The sequence below is a fragment of the Ochotona curzoniae genome, unplaced genomic scaffold, assembly GCF_017591425.1.
Source record: "Ochotona curzoniae isolate NIBS_2020 unplaced genomic scaffold, NIBS_Ocur_1.0 contig_2754, whole genome shotgun sequence".
Classification (NCBI taxonomy): Eukaryota; Metazoa; Chordata; class Mammalia; order Lagomorpha; family Ochotonidae; genus Ochotona; species Ochotona curzoniae.
The window spans coordinates 5,009,123-5,034,358 of record NW_024465582.1 but is presented as its reverse complement, the minus strand read 5'-3'; the positions used below and the strand labels follow the sequence as shown (position 1 = coordinate 5,034,358).

The 25,236-nt window shown below is 40.0% G+C and overlaps 1 protein-coding gene across 2 annotated transcripts in view; it reads left to right on the top strand.

The window, feature by feature from the left end:
- CTNND2 (catenin delta 2) overlaps positions 1-25,236 on the top strand; it is a 661,272-nt gene that overhangs the window by 86,649 nt on the left and 549,387 nt on the right. The gene's annotated exons all lie outside the window — the stretch shown is intronic.

Genomic DNA, 25,236 nt, shown 5'->3' with positions numbered 1-25,236 from the left:
GTGTAATGCTTTATTTATAACCACAGCAGTGGTTTATCTGACAGAGAGCATCTTGGGAAGTGGCGTCACTTTGGAACGTGTTAATAAATTAATAGAGTAGTGAAAAGAAGTCTCCAGGAAATATGTAAATTGAAGAATTCCCATCTGAGCAGACAGTCTTTAAGAATTATGGCAGCTGTAGAAAGGAATGGTGATGCAGCCCCTGTTCTCACAGGGATGGTCAGTGCGTGACCCACCCGTGCATGCCGGTGAGCCGGCAGCTGCAGCCTGGCCTGCGTGCTCACGTGTCACACATGCACACTTTCAGGATGTTGTGCTGCTACTCACTGGCGCACCAGGGATTCCTGCAGCGACCCAGCTGATAGGAGCGACAGCAGTGAGACAGACATCCAAGGCCATTGTGCTTGCTGTCCACTGTGCTGTGGGGAAGTCTTCTCTGTCTGGCACCTGGACTTCAAACGTCCTCCTCTGTTCGCACTGCTTTCCCAGTGGAGGGGAAAAGTGGGGGATGGAATTCTCACCTCTTTAAAAAGTAGAGGATGGTGCTAATAGCCAATTCCCCAAACGCCCACCAAGGCTCTTCCTTGTACAAGACACAATTTGATAATAGTTGTTAGGCTGTTTTCACTATAAAAGCTACAGGCTTGGTAGAATCTTACACGCTGTCTTTCAGTTTCCCCTTTGTCCATTAACAATGTGCAGTAGTGGCAGGTAGTCATCTCCCTTTCTCTTTCTGTTGTATTAATGAAAATGTACTTTAATGTAGCATACATTATGCAGCCAATTCACATTTTATTCACTTTAAATTGTAACAACTTTTATATGTGATGTTGAACTAATTACTGCACAGTATTTAAAAGCCCTTTTAAAAGCCCTTCTTGGTATCAACCATCATCATTTATGATGGTTTCTTTCAAATATTTGCCTGTCCTCTTTCCAAAGAGGTGGATTTGAAAATAACTAATGACTGTTCTTGACCACCACATCATCATCATCATGTTTGACATGTGTTAATACTTATGATGCTTCAACGTTTTATAATTTCCAGTATAAACTGTAGCTTATATTTTATAGTGAGAAACAAAATCTGTGTACAAAGTATTACAATTTGCCAAATGATTATAATCAAGATTAGGTTTCTATTTATATTTTGCCCCTGTGAGCAAAATATAAATGCATGCTAATTTGCATGGCTAATAGATCAAAGCTGTGGTACAGATTATCCCTGCTTTATTGCTACAGAGCCACTTCCTCGAAACTTTGCACTTCAGGAGACACTGCTATTCTCACAATTGTGAGGGCCAGACATCCAGGCAGGGCTCAGTTCATCCTGTGCTCCAGGTATAAGCAGAGTGAATTGGAAGCATTGGCCGGGCTGCTGTCTCCTCTGCAGGCTCAACTGTGGTGTGTCCCATCGGAAGACATATCTGTAGTGGACACACTCCTGTGGCTTCCTTCACATCCAGCAGTGGTGAACAGCAGCCCATTGCTGCAGGCTTGCCATCTCTAAACCCAGTTAAGACATTCACCTGATGAGACAGCACTGGTTAACTGGAAGTCAGCTACAGGGACCTTCAGTACAACTAGGAAAAAGTCTCTTCATTTTTTTCCTACCACAGGGCTAACCCTTGAGTGACATGCATTGTGTTGCCAAGTCTTGCCCACACACGAAGTTGGGATTAGGAGTGAATGTGTGGTTCTTTGGAGGTGACTTGGGAATTTTGCCTACAGCATGTCTTTCGCCCCCTTTGCATGAACCCTCCTAAAATCAGTTAACATGAACATTCTTTCAGACCTTGTAAGCAATAGGTTCTGTCGTTTTTTTTTTTTTAAATCTATTAAGCACTTGATTTCATTTTCTTTCACAAAAAAGTCTTGAATGTCTCTTTTAAATTTTTTCCGTTGTCCACGTGACTTGCATTTGTGTCCCCATGATGTCTGTCATTGTGACTGTTTTTCCAGGGCTCATGTCATCTCCCACCTGTTGCCAGTACCCAGCGGTTCTGATGAGCAATCTTGAGGAGCTGTTTGCCACGTTTTCCAGTGAGTGCTCTGAGCCTTTGCTGTTGCTGGTTGACGTTGTGTTCAAAGCAAGGGTCATGAAATCCTGGTGGGTAGGGCTGTATCTCCACCACTGATGACTCTCAGAAGGAAACTGAAAACTCTGGGAGCTGTAGCGAAGGATGTGTTTTTCAAAATGGAGCAAATGACATCATTTCAGGAGGCTGATTAAAAGGGCTGCCAAGATGACACAGTGGTACCTGTTTGATGGTTACTAGTGGAAAGCGCAAACAGTTAACCAGTTCACTGAACACATGTGCACAGTAGGGGAGAATCTTATTTTGCTCATCTTTTTCTTTCCCTATGGAAGCTTAGCAACCAGGAAATCCACACGACTTCACCCAACTCCTCACTTATCTGTCAAGGTGATTGGGGAGCCTAGATGCAAGACCTGGGCATCTGAGAATCCTTCCTGCCTCTGTTTTCTCTTTGGTCCGTGTCTTTCCATTGATTCACTTCATAATTCAGTAAGTTCGACTGTGACAGCCTTGGCTTTGGATCTAGACACACATGTACTCCAGCATTGGAATTCCCTGTAGGCCGCAGTGCTAAGCCACATTTTTCACAGTCCAGTAGACTAGCACTAAAAGTAAAATTTTTATGTCCATTTGTCTGAATCCTTTCTCAGTTTCATGCTTGGTTCTGAACTTGGGCAGTGAACTCAAGTGCCAAGTACTCAGTGCCCTAAAATATTAATCGCCCTGGTATCGAGGGATTGGTCATATACATGCAGATAGAAGCAGCTCAACATGTAGCAGAGCAGTGAGATTTGAGGATCGTACTGAAATGTGATGGTGTGAAATGGGAGCTACTGGGCTGAACTCAGGAGGTCCAAAAATGGTGCTTACGTTAGAATGAATCAAGTCATTTCTTTGAAACTTTGATTGAAATTTGTAAAAAAAAAAAAAAAAAGAGAGAGAGAGAGAAAATGGAAAAGAAAAAAAGAAATTTGTATCAGTGTATGTAATCATCATTCAAATATGTTACCAATGCTAAATTCCAGAGGATGGAATCTTACATGTGAGAGCACTTAAAAGTTTGTGGAAAGTGACTTTTAAACGATGTTTGTTGCACTCTGTCCACAGCAAGATTCTATACTTGTAAGCAATAGTAGGATTTTTCTTTTCATTTACTTCTGGTATATGCAGTCTTGTTTTTCCCACCTTGTTATGTATGATACCTGTAAACACAACTCAGGAAGCTTTATGAAGATCCAGAGCAGTGGTTCTGGATTCTTGGGCAGAATGCCACCTTGGGACCAGCAGCATGTGGATCCTGTTGGTTGAAGAGAGGTGATACGTTTGTAGCTTCAAGGCATATTCACAGCCAAGTACTCCAGAGCTAATCCAGACATTTTGATTATTTGATTAGTTATGATAATATACTTAAATTCAAAGCATATGATACTGACTACTTGATAACATTTTAAAAATAAAATATACATACATTATTTATATAGTATTATATGCTGATTAATTACTTAACTAGAATAACTTTCCTAAGTATCTCATAAGTCTGGATTTGTTTTATGTCCAGTAATATAACTTGCCTGGTTATTTACTATGAAATGTTTCCTAGTTCTCAAGAGATTGTAAAATATTTCAGTTATTTTTATTATTCCTAAAGACTTGTCTCGGCATATTGTTTGAAAGGAAATATTTGTGTCTTCTGGAAATGGAGATTATGCTTATAAAAATGAATTGAATAATCTTTATTTACTGGGAATCTTGGGAATTCCAGTCTGATGTATTCTGAGTGCAATCCCAGATAATTCCTACAATGGTTTTTTGGGAGGTTGAGTATCCTAATTAGTCTTTCCAAATTTCAGTTTTTCTCTGTAAGATAATTGTGATTTGTACCACTACTTTTCTGAATCCGTGAATTTAAGTAATACATACAGTAAGTTTAGCACGTGAACTGCATTCAAGTCACTGATGCTGCTTTAGAATTGTCTGCATTGCATCTATTTCCCCTACCTCTCTCCCTCCACAAACATGCGTAACAGAGGATAGGAATAAAACTTGGAAAGGGTTCTGTAAGATGAATTGATGGTGGATTACATATGGATGTTGTTTTCTCCAATTTCTGAGGTTGTCAGCATGCTTCATTGCACTGGGCTGACTCATGAGATGCAGGTTTCCACTCTGCACTGGATAACCTCTGCCCCAGATCCTCTCTGCCTATGTCAAAACCAGGATCCTGACGCCTCCCCTTTGCCAGGTGTGTTTCCTACAGTTGTTGTGACCAATTACCACAAACTAGAACGGTAGGATTTCATTGTCTCAAAGCTGTGGAGATCAGAAGTCTTTTGTTGAAGTGTCAGAGTGATCTTTGTCCTTCTAGCAAAAACTGATTGTCCTACAGCAGCTTTGCTGGCAACTGACAATCCTCAGAATGCGATAGCTCAGGGCAGCCTTCCTGGAACTTAGCCTTGTCTACGCAGAAACTTCTGCCCTCTGTTTATGACATTATGCCTTGGGATAACACTCACTTAAATTCAGTACGTCCTCACTGCAGCTTGGTTATGCTGCAAACAATCCATTCCCCAAAACGATCCCGCTCCCAGCGTTCAGGTTTATGTAACTTCTGAGGGTCACTCTTCAGCCCAGTACTACACCACCCACACACATTGCTCATCCATCACCTCTTCCAGCGACCAGGACATTTCATGTTCTTTACCCTTTGACTTCTTTGAAAACAGCAGCACCCATGAGGACAACCCCAGCCAGTGTAGAATTCTGCTGGAAGGGAAGAGGCCATTAGGTAAAACGTAAGGGGCTATAAATGCTCCAGAGGGAGGCATTCTCTGTGGGAGAGTGATATGAAACAGAATTGTGGCAGAGCACAGTGCAGGGACTCACATGTTGAGTGTGCTTTTCTTGTTTCACCCTCAGGAGATCACTACTTCCTGCCTCAGTTTTCAGATAAGGCATGCTATTCAAGCAAAGACACAACTTGTCAATGGTGCGACAGGTCATACTAGAGGACTTTGTAGACTTTGTGTGAGATGGAGTTCAAGGGCAGTGTACTTATTCCCTGAACTGAATTTTTTTGACATCTGTATTAAGTGGCAGAGGGTAATTTTGAGTTCAGCTTTTCCCAACGTAAATATCCCACGATATCTTGCTTCCCAAAAGCTTTGGAATTTTTTTTCCCTCTTTTGTTTAATTGATGGCTGAATTTCTGTCACCCTTTCTTGTGTGACATCAGAATGAAGAAAAACCTGTTGAAATGGCAGTGAGTTTAGGAAAGTATTCTGTCTAGGACTCACCTATGAAACTCTTCATCTCCACTTGGCTGTCTGTGGTGACTGTACTCAGAGTCAAAGGGGAGATGCGTTAGAAAAGACAAAAGGAAAGCTAACAATGATTCAAGGAGTTGAGTTTCGAAATCACCGGTGTCTTAGGATGGGTAGATGTTCCAGCGAAGATGTATAACCACTCTTTAGTCCTTGGAAAAGTTGGTGCTAAAAGTATCAGTGAAATAGCACAAAACTGAATGGTGTTGTAGAGCTGGGGAAAAAAAGCATTCTTAAGATCAAGGTTGAACTCTGTATTTCCATATTGCTACCAATAATATAACCTAACAAATCAGTTAGGCTCCTAAGTTATTACTAATTGTTTTTAAAGATTTATTCATTTTTATTGGAAAGGCAAATGAGGTTTATGGAGCAAAGGAGAGAGAAAGATCTCACATCTGCTGGTCCACTCTCCAAGTGGCTGCAATGGCCAGAGCTGAGCTGATCTGAAAGCAGGAGCTCTTTCAGGTCTCCCGCACAGGTGCAGGGTTCGAAGGCTTTGGGCCGTCCTTGATTGCTTTCTTAGGCCACAAGCAGGGAGCTGGATGAAAGCAGAGCAGTTGAGACGTGAACTGTCGCCCATATGGAGTCCTGATGCATGCAAGATGAGGATTTAGCCATTGAATCATCACACTGGGCCCTGAATTATTATTATAAACTACTATCTAAATTTCCTTCTGCTGAATTTTATTTGAGAATGAGTTTCAGATTAATATACCACCTCTTCTTGCTTGACAACATGTTTAGTATTTTATCTCCTCTAACAAATTGTTCAGAACAACAAGTGCAAATTTTAGCAGATAATTGTAAGAATCAACATGATTGCTCATTCTTTTAAATTAAAAAAATTTATTCAGTAGCTTCATTATGATGATTTCTCTTTTAAATTGCTTGGTTACATTTTTACATATTTTTTGCATAATTTTTGTGAAATTAAGTTCTAATACAGGGAAATGTATAAAGTTTTTCTGTTTGGGGCCAGGTGCAATAGCCTAGTGGCCAAATCCTTGACTTGAATGTGCCAGGATACCATATAGGCGCCAGCTCGTGTCCTGGTTGCTGCACTTCCCATACAGCTCTTGTTGTGCCCTGCGAAAGCAATCAAGCACGGCCCAAAGCCTTGGGACCCTGCACCTGTGTGGGAGACCTGAAAGATGCTCCTGGTTCCTGACTTTGGATTGGCTCAGCTCTGACCGTTTCGGCTACTAGGAGAATGAACCAGTGGATGAAAGGTCATTTTCTGTGTCTCTCCTTCCCTCTCTAAATCTTTTAGCCTTTCCGATAAGAATAAATACATATTGGGCCCGGCGTGGTGGCACAGTGGTTAAGGTCCTCACCTTGCACGCCCGGGATCCCATATGGGCGCCAGTTCTAATCCCGGCAGCCCCGCTTCCCTTCCAGCTCCCTGCCTGTGGCCTGGGAAGGCAGTCGAGGACGGCCCAAAGCCTTGGGACCCTGCACCCGTGTGGAAGACCCGGAAGAGGCTCCTGGCTTCGGATCAGCATAGCATCGGCCGTTGCGCTCACTTGGGGAGTAAAACATCGGACGGAAGATTTTCCTCTCTGTCTCTCCTCTCTGTATATCCGCCTTTCCAATAAAAAAAATAATAAAAATAAATCTTTTAAAAAAAGAATAAATACATATTTTTAAAATTTATCAGTTATTTTTTTCGAAAAGCCAGTGGCTCACTGAGTTTTTGTGCCACTTTTATTTCAGCTTTTTCCATTCTGTAGTTTTATTTTTTCTTTCCTCCTGTGAATTTGGGGTTTAGTTTGTTACATAATGCAAAGTTCCTCATTATTTAGCCTCATAATCTTTCTAAATTTGATTTTATATGTTGTATCTGGTCCTGTATTTTAACCTTAATGGAATTAACTTTATGCTTTTAGAATTCAGAAAAAAAAAATCTTAACCTTATGAATCTGAAAAATATAGGCATTTTCAGAGTGTTAAGACATTTGGACCCTTAGCTCTAATAATGTGGAGATTTCACTTTATGATTTAATGAGTATGTTGCTGATAAAATCTAACTTTTAATAGAAACTTTTTAATAGAAAGGAAACGGTTTTTGTTTGCTTTTTGTTTTTTATGGATGTGTCACAGTGGTTTAGATGCCACCTGCATAATCCGCACCCCACACTGACCCGGCTGGGTTTGACTCACAGCTCTGTTCCCACTTGCAGCTAATGCAGACTGCTGGAGGTGGAGCTGATGGCTAAAGCACTGGTATCCTTGCCACCTGTGTGGGAGACCTGGCTGTGGCTGCTGGCTCCCAGACTCCCTGTGACTCAGCCCTGTCTGTCGTAGGCATTGGGGTATAGAAACAACAATTGCGACATCTATCTCTGTCTCCATTCTCTGTGTCAGTTTCTATGCCCCTGTCTTTCAGATGAAAAAGAAAAATATGTATTTTTTTCTGAATGAATGTAGTGCTCTCTCCTATGAGCCAAGAAAGCTTCCTTGGCTGGATCTAAGGAAGTAATTGAAACTGTCTGCACCCGTTTGGGTACCTGCTGTGTCCTCTGCACCCATTCCCCCCAGGGAGATTGTATAGCACTCTGGGTCCCAGATTCCCAGTCTCAGGACAGGCTGGCTCTGTGGACCACAGCACAGATGCCTGTGACTGGGGAGCTGTTGCTGGGGCGAGGGCGTAGGGCTAGACGAGGACAGGTCAGCTCTCTTAAATACTCATGTGTCCTGCTGCATTCATTGGTAATTCCTGGATTTGGGGAAATATCCGAGATAGTTGAAATAATACTCATTCTGTTAAAGCATTATGTTCTTTCTTTCTGTTAGCCAGTGACAATCTGAATCCTCAACACTATTTAAGTATGTTTAGGTATTTTGATTATTTTGACTCTGTGTGACAAAATTTGGGCACAGAAATTCAGTATAATAGAATAATAACTTGTCAGTTTCCATGAATTTTTATTATGTATCTTGAAAAGTGTAGAGTTTAGGGTGTAGTGCTTCTCCTACATTTCCCTAACTCTATGAGGATTCTGTGACATCCCAGTTTATCTGTCTATGGTGACCCTGACTTTCCTCTCCAGAGACATTCCCAAGCCCCTGCCCAACATTTAACCCCCAGAGGGCAAGTTTCTCAAGGTTGATTACAGTCCTTTGAATATATTAGTTGTTTCACTTTAATGATTTCCCCCTGAATTCCAGAATACATCCCTAAAATATGTTTTTTTTAAGTCATTAAACCTAGAATTAGGCTACCCACATATTTTCATATTGAATTTTTAATTTCCTAATTGGAAAATGATACATCTGCCAGCAGAAAATCAGTGGGGTCAGAAAAATTAAATGTTGGCAGGGTTGGTGGAATATGAATATACATATTTGTGAAGGGCCAAATCATCATGCTAGAATTTGAAAATATAACTATTAATAATTTATTATGTAATGATTTTAATGGAGTGTCCTATCCTGGGACATGTATTTTGAGTGTATCTGTGTAAAATCTGCACATATGTACTGTACACTGAATAGTATCTAGTTACAAAGTTGTTTGATCTTTAAACTTTCATTATGTAATTTAGATTCCAGTGAATTAAGTTTCTCAAATACCACATAAACTGAGTTCTTTTAGTGATTTACTTTGTTGATCATAAGTCTAGGAAGAATGTCTTCTATTGAGATGTTGTCATTATAGTAATGAGTGTGCTGTTGATCCCGAGTGGTGTGGTGGCATTGGCCTTCAGGGAGATTCCTGGACTTGGATACCCCGAATGCTGCCACTGCAGGTTCAGCTTCCACGTACTTCACAGGTCCTGTGATAACCCAAGACTGGCTGAAGGAATTCAGAGCACAGAAGCCAGAGTTTCTGACTGTACTGCCTAGAATTCTAAAATTTTAGCAATGACACAAGGAGATGCTGACACATACTGTAGTACAAGAACCTTTTATTTTATCCCAAGGAGCAGTTCATTCATTCCGTAGTGTCTAAACGTCAAAAAATAAGAAAACCAAACCATCCTCTTTCCCCTTTTGAGAGAAATTCATATCATTTTAACTGAGTGACCTCTTTTTTTTTTAACCAAAATATGAGTTTAAGGAAAACTACTGCATACAAGTTAGCAGTGAATTCCCAAGATGTGTAAGGGGCGAAGACGGAGCTGGGGGCTGACAGGTCCCTGGTTTCAGAGCGTGTAGGGCCATTGTGAGCGTGGGAGGACATCAGCGATTCGTGTCTGGCACTGCTTCAGTCTCAGGACTGATTGCAGGGAGGTCTGCATTGAATTTGGGGTATTGCATGTTTACAAGATGAGAGGTGACGTGCTGCTGACACCAGGGAGGTTGGGGTCTGGGCTCTTAGTGACTCACTGGTCACCTGGATGTCAGTGGTGACTTGAACTCTTAGATAATGTCCCCAAGTCAATTGAAAATGTGTCTAACATACTAAATAATGATTCTCTCTCCCTTGATTTTTTATATAATGGGTGACAAACCAAATCTAGACCATTATGTATCTTAATTGTCTTCACTCTGTTTAGGATAAGTTCATTACTGAGCATTTCCACGGACATTAGAAAAAGCAGTTCTTGTTGAAGTTGGACGGAGGCTGTCTGGGTTTTTAGTGCCTCTCACAGCCTGTGATTTAGTACAGTCCGTGCATGAAATTGTAGAGTGGCTGCCAGGACAGCGATTGACTGATGAAGCAGCCACCGGAAATCTGCTTCACTTAATTTTGCAAGGCTTCATGTAAGGGGATTTTCATGCTTAACACAGTAATTAGAAAAAAATGCTGCATCATGATATGCCAACCCCTACTTGGAGATATTAATAGAAATGAAGAAATCTCTTTCCAAATCAGAATTTATATAGCATAGTTAAGAATTTAGTGAACCACTGTCAAAGTGTTCCCTTATTTGACAAATAAAACTGGAACATTATGCATATCACTAAGTTTGTGGTGTAGTTTTCTCTTAAATTAATGAATATCACCCAGAAATTGTTCAGTGAGTTAACTGGGGGAACTGTTTCAAAGGCAGTGGCAACACGCCTGCCAGTGAAGTTTACCCAACATTTGGAACATAGACATCCCTCACCTCTGTTTAGCTGCTCCTTCCAAGGCTGGATTATTTTATGATATGAGCCTAACTTTTACTCATACAAATTAAGTCTGAAATATTGGCTACTAAATTATAAACACATGGCAATGAGAACTGCTTTTGCTGTTGAGTTGATCATTACTGCCCAGCAGTGTCTGTTCTCCACAAAGTACATTTTGGTAACATAGTCTGCCAATGGCATTGCTACAACCAGGTTCAGCACAGAATTTAAGGTCTTTGGTCACAAGTCAAACAAACTACTGATTCTCTTACAGAGGGCGAGAAGCTATGTGTTGCAATGAAATGTACAAAAAGAATGGTTTCAGAATTGCAGGACCCAGCAGGCCTCCAGTTGATCAGCAGACAGTAACTTTGGGTTGCCCTATTAGCAGAATCAGATTTTACTGTTGATGTCCTTATGCTACTTCCTCAAGGTTTAGACTTAAAGAGAAGCTCATTGGAAGCATGCCACACCTCACCAAGTAAAGCTGGTGGATCCATGCCTCATGGCTGCTGTGCGAAATTGTCACACAGGGAATGACTTATGTTAATGTAGGCTTGGATGACACTGACAGGGTCATTGTGAAATATGTAAATGAGAGTAAGTGACAAGAAACATACTTGACCACTGTCATCCATCTTTCATTTGTAAATTGTAATCACCTTTGTTATATCTTTTAATTACTTTTCTAAGCAGTTCTTTTTGGATCACTTAGTGTTCTTGGATAAGCAGGTGTTTCGTATGGTGTGCAGAAGTGTTGTCCAGTGCCAGACACTTCATTGTAAATGTGTACAAAGTTGGAAGACTGCTCCAGACATCATAGCATGTATCAGATAGCTAAAATGTGTGGTTTTATTCACTGCTCTATTAATGACTTAGAGTGTGGCCTTGAAAATATTAATTTCCACATGCCTCATCATCCTCCCCTCATAAAGTGTCTCAGCAAGGAGCCCTCATTCTCCCTGGGGATGCTTCAGGGACACTCCTGCTCATCTTCTGTACGAGGAAGAAACAAGCAATGCCATTCAGATAGGAGCACAGGAGTTTTCAGAGTGGCATTGAGATTTCACCAAGCTACGCAAAGAAATACATTTGTTCATATTGAAGATACTGACAGTGATTAAATTGCAACTAGGTATAGTATCATCTTGCAAGTAATATCTACATGTTAATTCTTTCACATAAATGCTAAGTAGTAGATGTCATGATTGCACATGAATAATAATTTTTCCTCTTAACATATTCCACCACTTAAATACAAATTTCAACACCTTCAGTAATTGTTTATCATATTTCCCAATTGCAATAAAATTCAGTTTTTCAACTGTGTGCACATTGTGTTCATTTTCTTGTTGGAATTGTCCTATGACTAGCCTAAACTGTGTGCACGTTGTGGTCATTTTCTTGTTGGAATTGTCCTATGACTAGCCTAAGCTTCCTTTTTATTGTTGTATAAAATGACACCTGTTGTAAGCAGTTGGTTTGGAACCACCTGTTCTATGGCAAACTGATGAGGTTTTATGCAGCCAAAACCCAGTCAGCTGTATTCAGCAAAGGCTCATCATTTGCATTAATATTGTTGATTCCTAAGTCAGTTAACAGCAATTCCAGTGATTTGATTTTAGTGATGTGTTTGTATAGCATGGTACAAATTTAAATGTGTAATGTTAAAATATAATTTTTCCATGTTAACTTTCCCCCATGGTACTGACATAGTGATTAAATAGCAACTAGGTATAGTGTCATCTTGCAAGTAATATCTACATGTTAATTCCTGATTTATGTTGTTCTTTTGTTATGTTTGTTCATCCCATCAATGGAACTTTAATCCTGTGTTCAAAATTCAGGGAGCTTCAGTGCATTTGAAAATAGCTCATTGAAAGACTTCTTTTTTTCTAGTTGTGCAAATTGTATGTGTGGCATACAGAAATTAGATAATGATTTTCCAATGAGATGATGTGTAGATTTGTTATTTGAAATTGAAATTTAGCCACTGGAGTATTTGAATGTAGTGTCGTTCGTGGAGTAATTGCTGTTCCTAAAGCGAGTCTCCTGCGGCATGGCCTGCTGCAGAAGCTTGCAGAGATCCTCACAAAGGGCCAGTGACAGATCCACGGAAACAAAAGAGCCCTTTACAGCTCAGCACTGCTTCCTTGGGTGGAATTACTGATCTCATCAAGTACCAGTAGCCACTTGTTTCTTAATTAAGTTAATAAATGACTAATTGATCCAGTAAGTAAATGATTCTAGGCACAACAAATGCGCATACAATGAAAAGGCCAACAAAGCAATCACACAGCAGACAGAAAAAAATGAAACATGAATAGTTCATTTCCTGCTCATCCATTCATTTATTCTACAAGTAAATATTGAGACTCTAGTTGTTAAAACATCCCCTTTTAAAGTTGCCATGTAAGAACTGCACACATATACGGAGTGTTGTGCATCTTTCTCTGCACTTGTACATTGTGCTGTGTTTAAATCAGGGTAAACATCCTTATCTCAAACATGGGTATATCTTTCTCTCTATAACTTTGCCTTTCAAAGAAATCTATAAATATTTCTTAAGTACTCATATGTTAATATCACTTTGCTTGTGGACTGCTTCCTGCATGAAGACCAATATTGTGAAAATATTACCATGTAAAAGTAGGTAAATGGTGCCTACCTGATTGTCGGAGGGCTCTGTTTTCATATGCACACACAGTCACAATTTGTTTTTCTAAGGGTTAGGCATGTATTCATGACATTTGTGGAGCCTTTTGATCCTGTGGTTGATTTTATAACAATTAGGTGTTTGGATATTTTACAGTTTACTCATGGTTATTATGTGAGTTGTTACAGATATTCCGAAAAAGGAAAAACTGGAAAGTTTTGAATGAGAGAAGGACTTCTTGTTAGAGTTTGTGTAAATATAGAATTATAAAAAAAAAGATGCTGTGAAATACAGTAGAATAATGGCAGAAGTAATCTTTAAAATGCTAAATATTACATTTAGACTAGGGATATGGGTCATCTTGGAGTGTTTATTCATACCTCTGATTAAAAGTATGACTAATTACATAAAATAATTGTAAGGATACAACATTGTTTTTCACACATTTGTTGAAATTGTGGTTTTGAATGAACCTGATCTCCCAGAAGATGGTTCACTTTCTAAAACAGTTAAAAGATTTTGTCTGCAGGGAATCAGAGACTGGGGGAGGGGAGATGTGGATCAAAGGATGCAAAATTGCAGTTGACAGGAGAAATATATTTTAGCCACTTGTTACATGGAATGGTGCCTATAATAAATGATAATACTTGATGTATTTCAGAATTGCTAATTTAAAAAATGTTTTTAAGTATAGGAGGCATTAAATTGGATCAGCTCTATTACAGTGTAAACATTACTCAAAGTATCTAATTGTAACTCATCCCTGTGTATAATTATCACTTGTCTTCTAAAACTTAAAAAAAGAGAAAGTTGCAGTATGGTCACTTAAAACTTTGGTAACCTTATCTTCAAGAACATACAAGTAGCAGTGTCTTGTGATAAAGCTGGCTATTAAAAATGTAAGTTTCCTTGAAATAAATGAATGTTGTTTTGTATTATAAAAGAATGGTTGATTTCAGCCACATGTGATGCAGGTCTCGTCAGAAGGCTGTATGCATTGCTGACTTTCCTTATGTGATGGTGCCTGCCATTTATTTTTTCTGGGTCTCATTTTTCTTCATTTGTGAAATGAATTTATTAGTGAGTGCACGTTTGACATGAAGTTCACAGGTTTTTATTTTTAGTTGCAGTAACATGAATGGATAAGTTGGAACTCTAAGAGGAGTGTCACTCTCTCTTTGCACTCACCTAATGAAAGATGGTGCGTGTGTCTAGGGGCCGGAATACGTTCTTTGGTGGATCTTACACTTTAAAATGTCATTTACTGCAAAAAAAACCCATGAATTACGGCTTCATCATTGTATTATCAACATGTGAGTGACCAGTGGTATCCAGGTGTGCCAAGTGCATGTGAATTGGCATCTTTCATGTCGTTGTTGAAGTGGCCAGTGGCTTTAGGGAGAGATGGCAGTGTCTGTCAGTTGGAGTGTTTGTGCTCTTAGATCTATAAAATTCATCTCCAGGGACGTATTCTAAAATAGCAAGCAGCCTCACCTAGACAGAATGAAAGAGTCTTCCATTTCAAAATGAGCATAAGAGAAAACACCAGGAAAACTAAAAACTGTATTTATTTAAGATCATATGAATGAAGAAATCAGTTTAAAATAGAGTTTTATGATCCCAAGGCAGACTCCAGTTAATTTTGGAGTGCTGACAGTATAGCAACTAAGCTGTTTTAAATTACCTTTCTTTCTATGATTTTGTTTTTGAATTTGTGCATAAAACCATTGGTGTAAAAAGGGAATATTGTCCTATTTTGTCCTTGAAAATGTTCAGAATGGCTGGAGGCAAGGATGCTGAGTGTTGTGTGAGCTGAAGGTTTACCACGCAGGCACCCTGACAGTTCTCTCCTGACTGTCGTGGGGTTGCTTCCCTTGCTAGCATTCTTCAGGGATACAGATAATCATGTGAAGTGAGTGGCTTCTACAGTTGCTTCATATGATACCTGCTTAAATTTTATCTAAATCAGTAAACATTTATATGATATAAACTTGACCATATAAAGAACTTGGAAATTGCATCTTGATTTTTAAGAATGCATGTTTAAATCAGAAACTTTCAACTTAAATATGTATATGCTGTAGGTTACAATTTAATGTATAAAATAAATATTAAAAGTAAATAACAGGGGCCCGGCAGCGTGGCCTAGCGGCTAAAGTCCTCGCCTTGAATGTGCCAGGATCCCATATGGGCTCCGGTTCTAATCCTGGCAGCTCCACTTCCCATCCAGCTCCCTGCTTGTGAACTGGGAAAGCAGTTGAGGACGGCCCCAAAGCTTTGGGACCCTGCACCCCTGTGGGAGACCCGGAAGAAGTTCCTGGATCCTGGCTTCGGATCGGCATAGCATCAGCCGTTGCGCTCACTTGGGGAGTGAATTATTGGATGGAAGATCTTCCTCTCTGTCTCTCATCCTCTCTGTATATCTGACTTTCCAATAAATAAATAAATCTTTTTAAAAAAGTAAATGACAGAATGTAATTTAAAAGTCAAAGCAATCATATTTTCCAATATCTAATAAAACTTTTTAACTTCAAAATAATAGTTAAAATGAACTTTTTGTGATCTTCACGGAGAACTGTAACAGTGTTCCCAAGTTGATGCAGAAGCTGAGGTCTCGAGCAATGGCTTAGCAGTGTCAACTGGAGTTTGATTTGAACTTTATTACCTTTTAAGTCTGTGCTATTTGGTTAGCTCTGGTTTCTTTTACTTTGGAACAAAATAAATTGAACAAGAAGTAAGTCCAAGCAATTTATTTTCCAAGAAAAATTCATATGCTTATTAGACTTTTAGAAGAGTATGTCAATTAGTGTGGTGTAGATATGACATAATGTCAGGTGCTTCCAGAATGTCAATGGCATAATCCAAGCAATCCACAGGGTGCTCAGAAAGTTCATGGAAGGGGCCAGTGTGATGGCTCACTGGCTAATCCTCCACCTCCTAGTGCCAGCATCCCATATGACACTGGTTTGTTTCCCAGCTGCTCCACTTCCCGTCCAACTCTATGCTTGTGTCCTGAGAAGGCAGTGAAGGATAGCCCATCATTCACTCACAAAAGCAAATTATAACAATGAGTCTGATTTTAGCTAAATGTTTTCCTTGGTTGAAAAAAAATAAGGAAAACTATGAAATGGCACTGCTGTTTGAGACAGACTTCTTTCTCTCTGCCTGGAGGTGGAAGAGCATGCAGTCAGTTCATGCCGAGATGAAAAGGGCATTAGCTGTAGCAAGGGAAGACAGTGAAGAGCCAGGATACTGATGTGAGGATGGAACAGTGGGGAAAAGGACTTGGAAAGAGAAGCCTGTGCCAGAAGATGAATCAGTGGAAACCTTGAACCAGTCAAGTCTAGAGAATTGTAGCTAAGGGTAAGCGTCCACCAAAAGAGAATTGTTGAAACCTGAATGTACTAAGACTTTTTTAATGTGAGGAACAGTATATAAATATGATGAAATGATTTGTTGGTTGTAAAACATTTTGTCCTCATTACCGTTTGCATATTAGAGCTATTGTTTATGTACCTTGTGTAAAAGAATGGTTACGCAAGTTAACAAGATATCCAATAGTAGTATGCTGAACTTCAGGAGCTTTGAAAATCTGTAAAGAGACTCATAAAAACTAGATTGTACAGTTGTCATTGTAGTTATTAATACATTCCTACTCCTAATTTCTTCCTTTTAATCTTTCTTGGAAATGGTTATAAGAAATAGGGGGTTTGTGATAAGTCATCAATTTTGATTCATTCCATGTAGCTCTGTCTGATCATGAAATTGCAGTAATCTCAGTGTTAATGATAGAAAAAGAACCTAAATACTGTTGGTGTTGGCTGTGTATTCCCACCACACACATGACCCCACAAGTCCAGCTCAAAAGTAGTACTTGCTTGGTGTTTCTGTAGTATAGGAAGACAGAGACAGTTTGGACAGGCCTTTCTGGATCAGTTTCCTGTAATATTCTGGTCAGTGTGTCTGCCAACTGCATGGAATCTGAAGGCATGCCTCAGCCTGGTGCTGCCCAGGTGCCTCACTCCCAGGGCTGCTGGCTGTGGGCAGGACACTGCAGTTCTGGCCCTCCCCGCGTTACTGCTTCCACACCCTCTCCACGTGAACTCTGGCCTCCCAGGGTGAACCAAGGAGAGAAGGGAAGAGGGCAGCCACCTGGCTTTGTGGCTTTTCCTCAGAAGTTATAGCCCTCCATTATACCACACTTCGTTATATCCTCCAGAACCACTTGAATAGAGGAGAATGCAAGAATCTGTAGAGCATTGGAAATTGTCACCTCTCCCCACCAGGACTTAAAATGTAATCATCGTTACCAATAGTCTGATGAGTTATGCAGTTGGGAGTGAAACCATTTCTAGTAAGTGGTACCAGATAAAGAGGAGAGTGCTTGAGGGATTTATTCTTTAGAGAGGTCAGTAATGTAACAATACTGTAATTTTGTTTAGTGGGGATAATATGTTAATTTGTGAAAATTAAGAGAGCACAATTGGCAACATTAAATTAGAGATTGGTAATCACCTTTCCACAGTATCCAATTATTTGTCCATTTAAAACTATTTACTCATATAAGATACTTAAATCTCTAAAGTGTGTTATTTGATGAATATGTATGTAGTTGTCCACAGAAAGCAGTTGTTTGTTGTAACCTTCACAAGCACTGTGAAGCTTATTTTATGAATGTGATTAAATAGTCTAGCAAAAAACTTACTCTTTTCTTGAAACTGTATGCCACAGTAATCAAATTATATCACATAGCTTCAAAATTTCTCCTCTGTAAGTAAAGGTTTTACATTGTCTTGACAGTTGTCAAAAGTTATTATGCTTCCACTGACTTTTGCTTTTTGTTTTTCATTCTTTTATGGTTGGTAGAGATGCTTTCTTGGAAAATTTCCAAGTCAGTGTTAATGACTGAAGTTGTGTATTAGTTAAAACTTCATGTTCTGTAATTAAAGTTGAAACTTAAATGTTTGCTGCAATAGCTTGAATGTATTGGCTGTGTATAGATTTTATTCACACTGTGTGATTTTTGTCTTTGAATGCACATTGATGGCAATTCTAGACACACACAAAATAAAAAAGAAGTTAAGCTCCAGTATCGTGAGCAGTTGTGAAGTGGCAGCTGCAGATCTGCAATCAATGTGAGGAATAAATTGCCATGATTTGAGTGGACACTTTCAAGTAAAGGAAGTAGGAACACGCTGTGGGCCAGGGTGAAGCTGGCGGTGGGGGCCTTTCTGGCTAACAGCTTGTGACAGTCACAGCTGATAATTCACTGTAGCTTAAGTGTTGCACACTGGCCTTAGATCATGCTTTTGTGTGTGTGTGTTGAATCCAATAATCCAGTAGTTAAGCACAGGACTGTAAAATGAAAAGCTGCATATTTGTTTAAAATATTATTAAGATTATTTGAAAATGCAGGTTGTTTTTCACTTGTGAACTTTTTAAAAAGATTTTTAAAAAATACTGGAAAGTCAGAAACACAGAGAAGAGGAGAGACAGAGAGGAAGATCTTACGTCCAATGGTTCATTCCCCAAGTGGCCGCAATGGGTGCCGGGTCCCAAGGCTTTGGGCCATCCTTGACTGAACTTTGATGCTGGTTTCAGTGTTTGCAGGGATGCATGATGTGAGATGGATTCTGTGTCTGTCTGGGTGGAGAAGAACTTTGGATATGGGACCATTGGCAGTGACAGTGCTCTAAACACTCTGATGAGCGCTGGACACAAAGCTTGGTTAAGCATACTTTAACCTTTCAGCTAAAAGAATAGTCCAGGCATGCTGACGTTCTTTATTGCAGGATGCCTAAGCACTTCTCTTTACACACTCAGAGAGCCTAAATTTCAGTGAATATGCTTATTTCAGTTATTGGCAAGTTCCTGTTGCTGAAATGGGTCTGTCATTGCGCAGTCTCAGACTGTTTCTCTGGAATGTGGAGAAGTGTATCCATGTGGTGGAAAACAGACCCATCAGATCTGGGCACATACTTGCTGTTGTTATCTGGGGAAGTGACGATACCTGTAGATTCCAGAAAGGAGTCATGATATATCTTTTAGTAAAGAGAAACTCTGAAATTTATATTGTCTCTTCATGATTATTGAACATATCCAGACTTCTCTCCATGGTGAGTGAAGATACTGCTGTGAGTGGCAGAAACTCACTTTTGGCTATGTTCTGCATTGCTCTATCACATTAATTTGGATATTTCCTGTTATAAATCTAGAAATACTTAGAGTGTTTTTAGATAGAGCTAATGATGAATTACACATTTTCTCTCAGTTTATACTTACTGTAACCATTTGATGAGACCACCTCATTACCTGAAATGTTTCTCGGTTCAGAGATTGTGAATCTCAATAACACCGTTTCCACACGGAAAATAATTAATGAACGGTTGTAAGAGGCATAAAATATAAAATCTATGGTATTTCCATAAATCTAAGATATTGAGTTCACTATTGATTGAGAAACACATTAAAAACCAGGTGACAAGAAATCCATCCTAAATGGCTTAGAGAAAAAAAGACGTTGATTTCCAAAACATCAGATTTTTTTTAAGCTGTAACAGGTGTGACCATTCGCACTCAAAGCACTAAATGCAGTGTTTAAGGAGAGGTATGATGATACAGCAAAGATAGAGTGATGTGTGTGGTTGGGAGCCTGCAGAGGTGTGTGCAAGGGCCTGTCAAGGAGCAGAGAGGAACGAGGCCTGACAGACAGGCCTTTGAAATGGAGCTGTGTGTGTGTGTGTGTGTGTGTGTGTGTGTGTGTGTGTGTGTGCGCGCGCGCGCAGGACCGAGTGAGGGCATTTGTGCTAGGGATGCCATGAAGCTTGGAGAATCTATAGAGGTCATGAGGAGAGAAGGTGCTGAGGTGTTGGTTCTGGAGAGCTGAGCAGGGGACAGGCTGAGCAAAGCCTCCTGTAACAGGCACAGCTCGCAAGAACTTGCCCAGCCAGTGATTTCTGCTCAGTGGGTACCAGGGTAGAACATAACCCCTAAGATATTTCTTGAAATTGAATATAGTAGAACAGGAAAAGAAGTTCAGAGATTAAAAGACGCTGCTCACGTTTGTCACATGTTACAAGGCTTCTTTCATGAAGCTTTGTTTCAGTTAAAATATGTGGCAGAGTATCTCTGAGTCATAGTGCAAAACATATTTTCTGTCTCAGAAAGTGTTTGGAAACATCCAGTTTGGACATGGAGATTTTCTCAACTAAATTTGGCGGAAAAGCACGTTGTGATCCTAGTGTTGGTGAAAGTTGATTTTACCCAGTAGAGCATGCAGACCTGATTGGAGGGGGAGTATGGAAGGCAGTGGAGGCAGGGCAGGAAGTTGTGCTCATGAGTTTGGAGCATGTTTGGGGTTCGCGTGGGGCCATTCTTGGAGGAAGTTTCCCATTCGGGGTTTAAGCTCCAGAGAACATTTCATCTGAGACATGTACGGCTTTGCCTAAGGGAAGTATATCAAGTGTTCTCTGAGAGGAAAAGAAATGTGGATCTCTTGGAACTCAAATGGAGAGCAACTGCTTCCCACCTGTTTGTACTGGCCCACTGGAGTGCCACAATTTTTATGGAATGCCTGAAATTGTTTGACTGCGTGGTACAATCAATAGGGTATGTGATCTGATACATGCTGAATTGATTATTTAGCGACTTTAAGATCATTGACAAATGCAGTCACCATCGCCTTCAAGGATCTCCCCACAGCCTAGCCTCCAGTTTTCTTCCTATTTTGGGGAGTGTTCCTGATGGTCCTTGGACCTCTGCCCAGTGGTCATTATTCCTGCTACTTGACGCATTTGTTCTGATTCTCTTTACACCATGTCTTTCCATTGTCAGCCAGGGAAGCTTCTTCATGCAGATTTTCCCGTTTTCTTTGGGTGAGAGGACCTGGTTGAGTGGAGCAATGTCTCTACTCCCAGCAGCAGAGCCTTGGTTTGCTGGACTTTGGCTCTGTTTTGTCTTAGCTGATAAACTCGTCTGGGGCTGGGCTTGGTGTGTGTGTGTGTGTGTGTGTGTGTGTGTGTGTGACTACTTGGTGTTATTCATTGGCTTGTTTTCTAGAAATCACCAGTTCTTATATATTTAAAATTGCTACCTGATAGTCCTCAAGACTAAATGAGAATGCCTGAGTTGTGCTGCTGGAAACAGAACTATGAGACTGTCAGAGAAAGCAGCCAGAGGGAGACTGGGGGCGCCATCCTCATGGATTCCCATGATCTGAATTAGGCTACTTATGTTTTCCTCCCACACGTGAGCACCATCAGTCCGTCCTGCTTGTGGTAGCCTTCACAGAAGCATCTTCAGTTCCTTGATGCCAGGAAGAAAAGTAGCTCAGGTTGGCCTTAAATGTGCAGTGATATCCACGCTGGCCGATACTCCTCTACAATTAATGACTCATGCAGCGACACAGACACATTTCCACCCTCCCACCTGTGCCCAGCCTGCCACCATTGCTGCTTCTCTGGACATCCAGATGGAACCATTGTCCCCTGAGTCTGGTATGTGAACTCGGCACTCGGCCCAGCAGTTCTCCCTGTACTTGTGTTTTGCACTGCAGTGACATATGACTTGTGTCCTTGTCTAGCTCCTGGGATATATACCTCTTCACGTAACGTGGCATTTCTGTACCACCGGGTGTTGCCTGCTGGCAACCTTACAGCTGCATGGTCAAAACAAGGCTCGGCGCTGCTTCTGCCATTTCTCGTGTAGTGTTCTCTATACATTTTGCCAGATTCTGTTTGCAGGTTCCAAGTAGCAGGTCCAGAAGGCCTGCGGCCTGGTTGAGTGATGAGTTTACTGTTAGGGGCCAGCTGCCGACAGTGGGCATTGTCGGGCTTTGAGCAGTCCTAGGATTTCTTAGAAGCATTTTCTTGAGTAGAAGTAAATGAATAACATTTCAAGTATCAGAGAAATGTCCCTAATGCAGTGTCTATTTTACTTACATTCCATGCTCTAGTAAGCAGCCATTATTGATTTTAGTCTACTAGTTCATACATTAACTTAACAAATATATATTAACTATATCTTAGCAGATACTGAGCTGCTATGTCTTAGATACTGAGCTGGTGTGGTAAATGGAACATAGACTAAAGAAATTTAGTTTAAGCCCTAATTGCAGTGATTCTTAATGACTTTTAATGATATCAGTGTTGATAACATGACTAGTAATACTTTGAAATTTCTCTTTGAAAAGTAAGATGCCGGTATGGCTGTGTTTTTTGTGAGAACAAAGAAGAGCTGAGTGAGAATGGGGTTGTGCCTGTTTCTCTCAGCATTCACAGATACTAGTTAGAAAGAAGAAAGGCAACATTAAAAAAGGCAGGACTGATAACTGGAGCATTCAATATTGTTGTTAATATTAGTAATTAGTACTGGTGTTCACCTTCTGTGGACTCCAGTGTTATTAAAAAACGGTCATGTTTATTCTTCAATTTTTGCACTCTTTAAATGTTACACATGTAGTGTAAGTTTATAAAATCAAATATGCTAATATACATTTTCCTTTTAAAAACATTAAATTTTACATATACATAAATATATCCATACACATTATTTAGAACATTCTAATGACCTGTTCAGTTATATATCCAGATGCAAGGTGATTGCGTATTATGAATGTGACGTCCAGTTTTGGAAATAAAGCCATAGAGCTGAGAGTATTGTACTACTGTTTGTGTGTCTTAGAGCATAGTATCAATGCTACAAATGGGGCATATCAGAGAAGATGGGAGATATGTCTTTGATCTGTAAGACAGAAGGAAACAAGGGTAGGTGTGGCCACATACCTGGTTTTTTGTGAAGGGGCAGAAGGTTCGGGAAGTTTACATCAAAGTCTGAAAACCGGTCCTTGTTTGAAGGTAAAGGAAGGAATGTGAAAGTGGATCTGGAAGTTTCTTGCAGTTCTAATGTAAATGGTACAGAAGTGTCAAAAGAAGGAAAAATAAGAAACCCAATTTCAGCAGCAGAATTTGGGATTGAAGGTCGTAGTCAGGTCTGTACGTCCACGGTGGACATCTTAGCTGATATTGTCATTTTGACCAAAGCCTTGGCGTCATCTTTATTCCTCCACCTGTGTCTCATATATCGGATGGATTCCGTCAGCAATACTGACAGTTGTCTCCCATATATCATTGTAATCACTTCTTAGTACTTCTAGCCAGGTTAGGGGAAGTAAGTGATAGATACCCTGGAGAACTGACCAGTGAGAGTGGTTCAGGCCAGTGTCAGGAGAGCCTGATAGAATGATCAGTGTCACACACAGCAGCCAGAGGTCACATATGGCATGGGGTGCTCGAGGCATAAATCCTGCAACTAATATACTGGCTCTCTGATTATGTAATTTTAATCAACTTAATGTTAAATGCCTGCATGTGACTGGTGGTGCAGGCCTAACGAATGGGTTATCTGTTGAGTCCCATGGCATGCTGGGAATCTGAGAATGCCAGAATTTGAGGCAGAAAGACTTCTTTTCTGGAAGTTATAAGAAACAGAAAATTGTGACATGAAAACCTGAGGACACAAGGGTCCTTCAAGTAACCAAAAACAAGATTTCAAAGGAAAAGAGGTAATACTCCACACTGAAAGGATGAGTAACTCAGGAAGAGAGAACACATTGTGTCGAAAGGAAGTTGTCTGAGTTAGAAAGTGGAAGAGCTTAACTGTGATCCACGAATCTTGGGTGGGTGCATGACACATAGCACTTGACATTGTGTTGAAGGTGGCCAGTGCTGAAACCCACACTTACCAGTAACTGGACAGCAGTAGTTTAAAAAGTGTGTATGGGGCCTGGTGTGGTAGCCTAGTGACTTGAGTCCTCACCTTGCATGTGAGGACTTTTTTTTGCCAGGGTTGCCTTTTAGCAAATGATTCTTGATTTCAATTTTTTTTTCTTACTCAGCTTCTGCTTTGCCAATGTCATTTCCTCAGCCCCCCTCATATATTCCATGTTTGTAACATTTATTTTTTCCATTGCTATTTTTTGTCCCAATGATGATATAATTAACATAGTTCCAAAAATTAAAATAAAATCAAAAGTTGCTTGGAATGTTTAATGAGAAATTTGATTGACCACCTTTATTCCATAATTCAAATTAATTGGACTTGTATGCACCTAAATTATTACTGAGATAATAATACAGGACAGGGGCTGCTATAAGAACAAAGTCAGTGGAAAACCCAGGTTGCTCAGGAACAATATAATAGGAAACATTCTTAGAAAGCTACTCACTCTGGCTCCAGAAGGAACATTTATGATTATTATAGAAAGCAAGAAAATAACTTGTGTTTTTTCCTGATTTTTAATGTGAGGTTTCTGTAATACTTTATGAAAAAGTCCTTAATTATTGCTTTTTCTGTTGATGATCATTTGTAAATGACCTATGAAACAAATACTGTGGCTGCTATCTGAGCGCATCCAAGCTGTATTAATAAAACAACAATAGCAAAAAGCAGAAACCGCATGGCTTATAAACCAAAGAGGTTATTCCTCACAATTTTGGAGGCCGGGAATTCCAAGATCCTGCTAATGGCGTGCTGACCATCTGACGAGGGCCACCTTTTGGGTACCTTCTCACCGTGTCCACACAAGCTATAAAGGAATAGGAGTTGTTCTTGGACTTGTCATGAGGGAACCACCCTCGTGAACAAAAGAAAAATCACTTTTGCGAAGGCCCCAACTCCTGATTCTCTCACCTTCAGGGTTAGAATCGTAGCATGTGAGTCTGATAAGGTTACATACTAATTCAGAATCCTGCACTTTCTTTTATGTATACAAGAAAGACAGAGCCAAAGAGCTTTTGGCAGTCTTGTTTTGAGCCTGTATGTGTATCTGTTTATGTATTGAGGCTAATGTTATTTGAGCTTCTGCTTTTCTTGAAAAACAAATCCAGACAAAATAAATTGTGGCCAGCCAGCCTTGCCAGTTTTCAAGAGTTTGTCTGCTGTGAGTTGGAGTTTGGCAAATATTTGTGAGTGGCCTAAGTATTTACTCTGTATCGTAATTTAACTAACCTCTTAGGGGTACTCCACATATCTCTTTTATTCCCTGCTAAGATGTTGATCATTTATTTTGTGTTATTTCTTTACAAAGGGTGATATCTAATAGGTTCTTTTCTTTTGAGCTGGTAATATGTAAGTAGACAAGCAGTACATTTGCCTAAAGCAT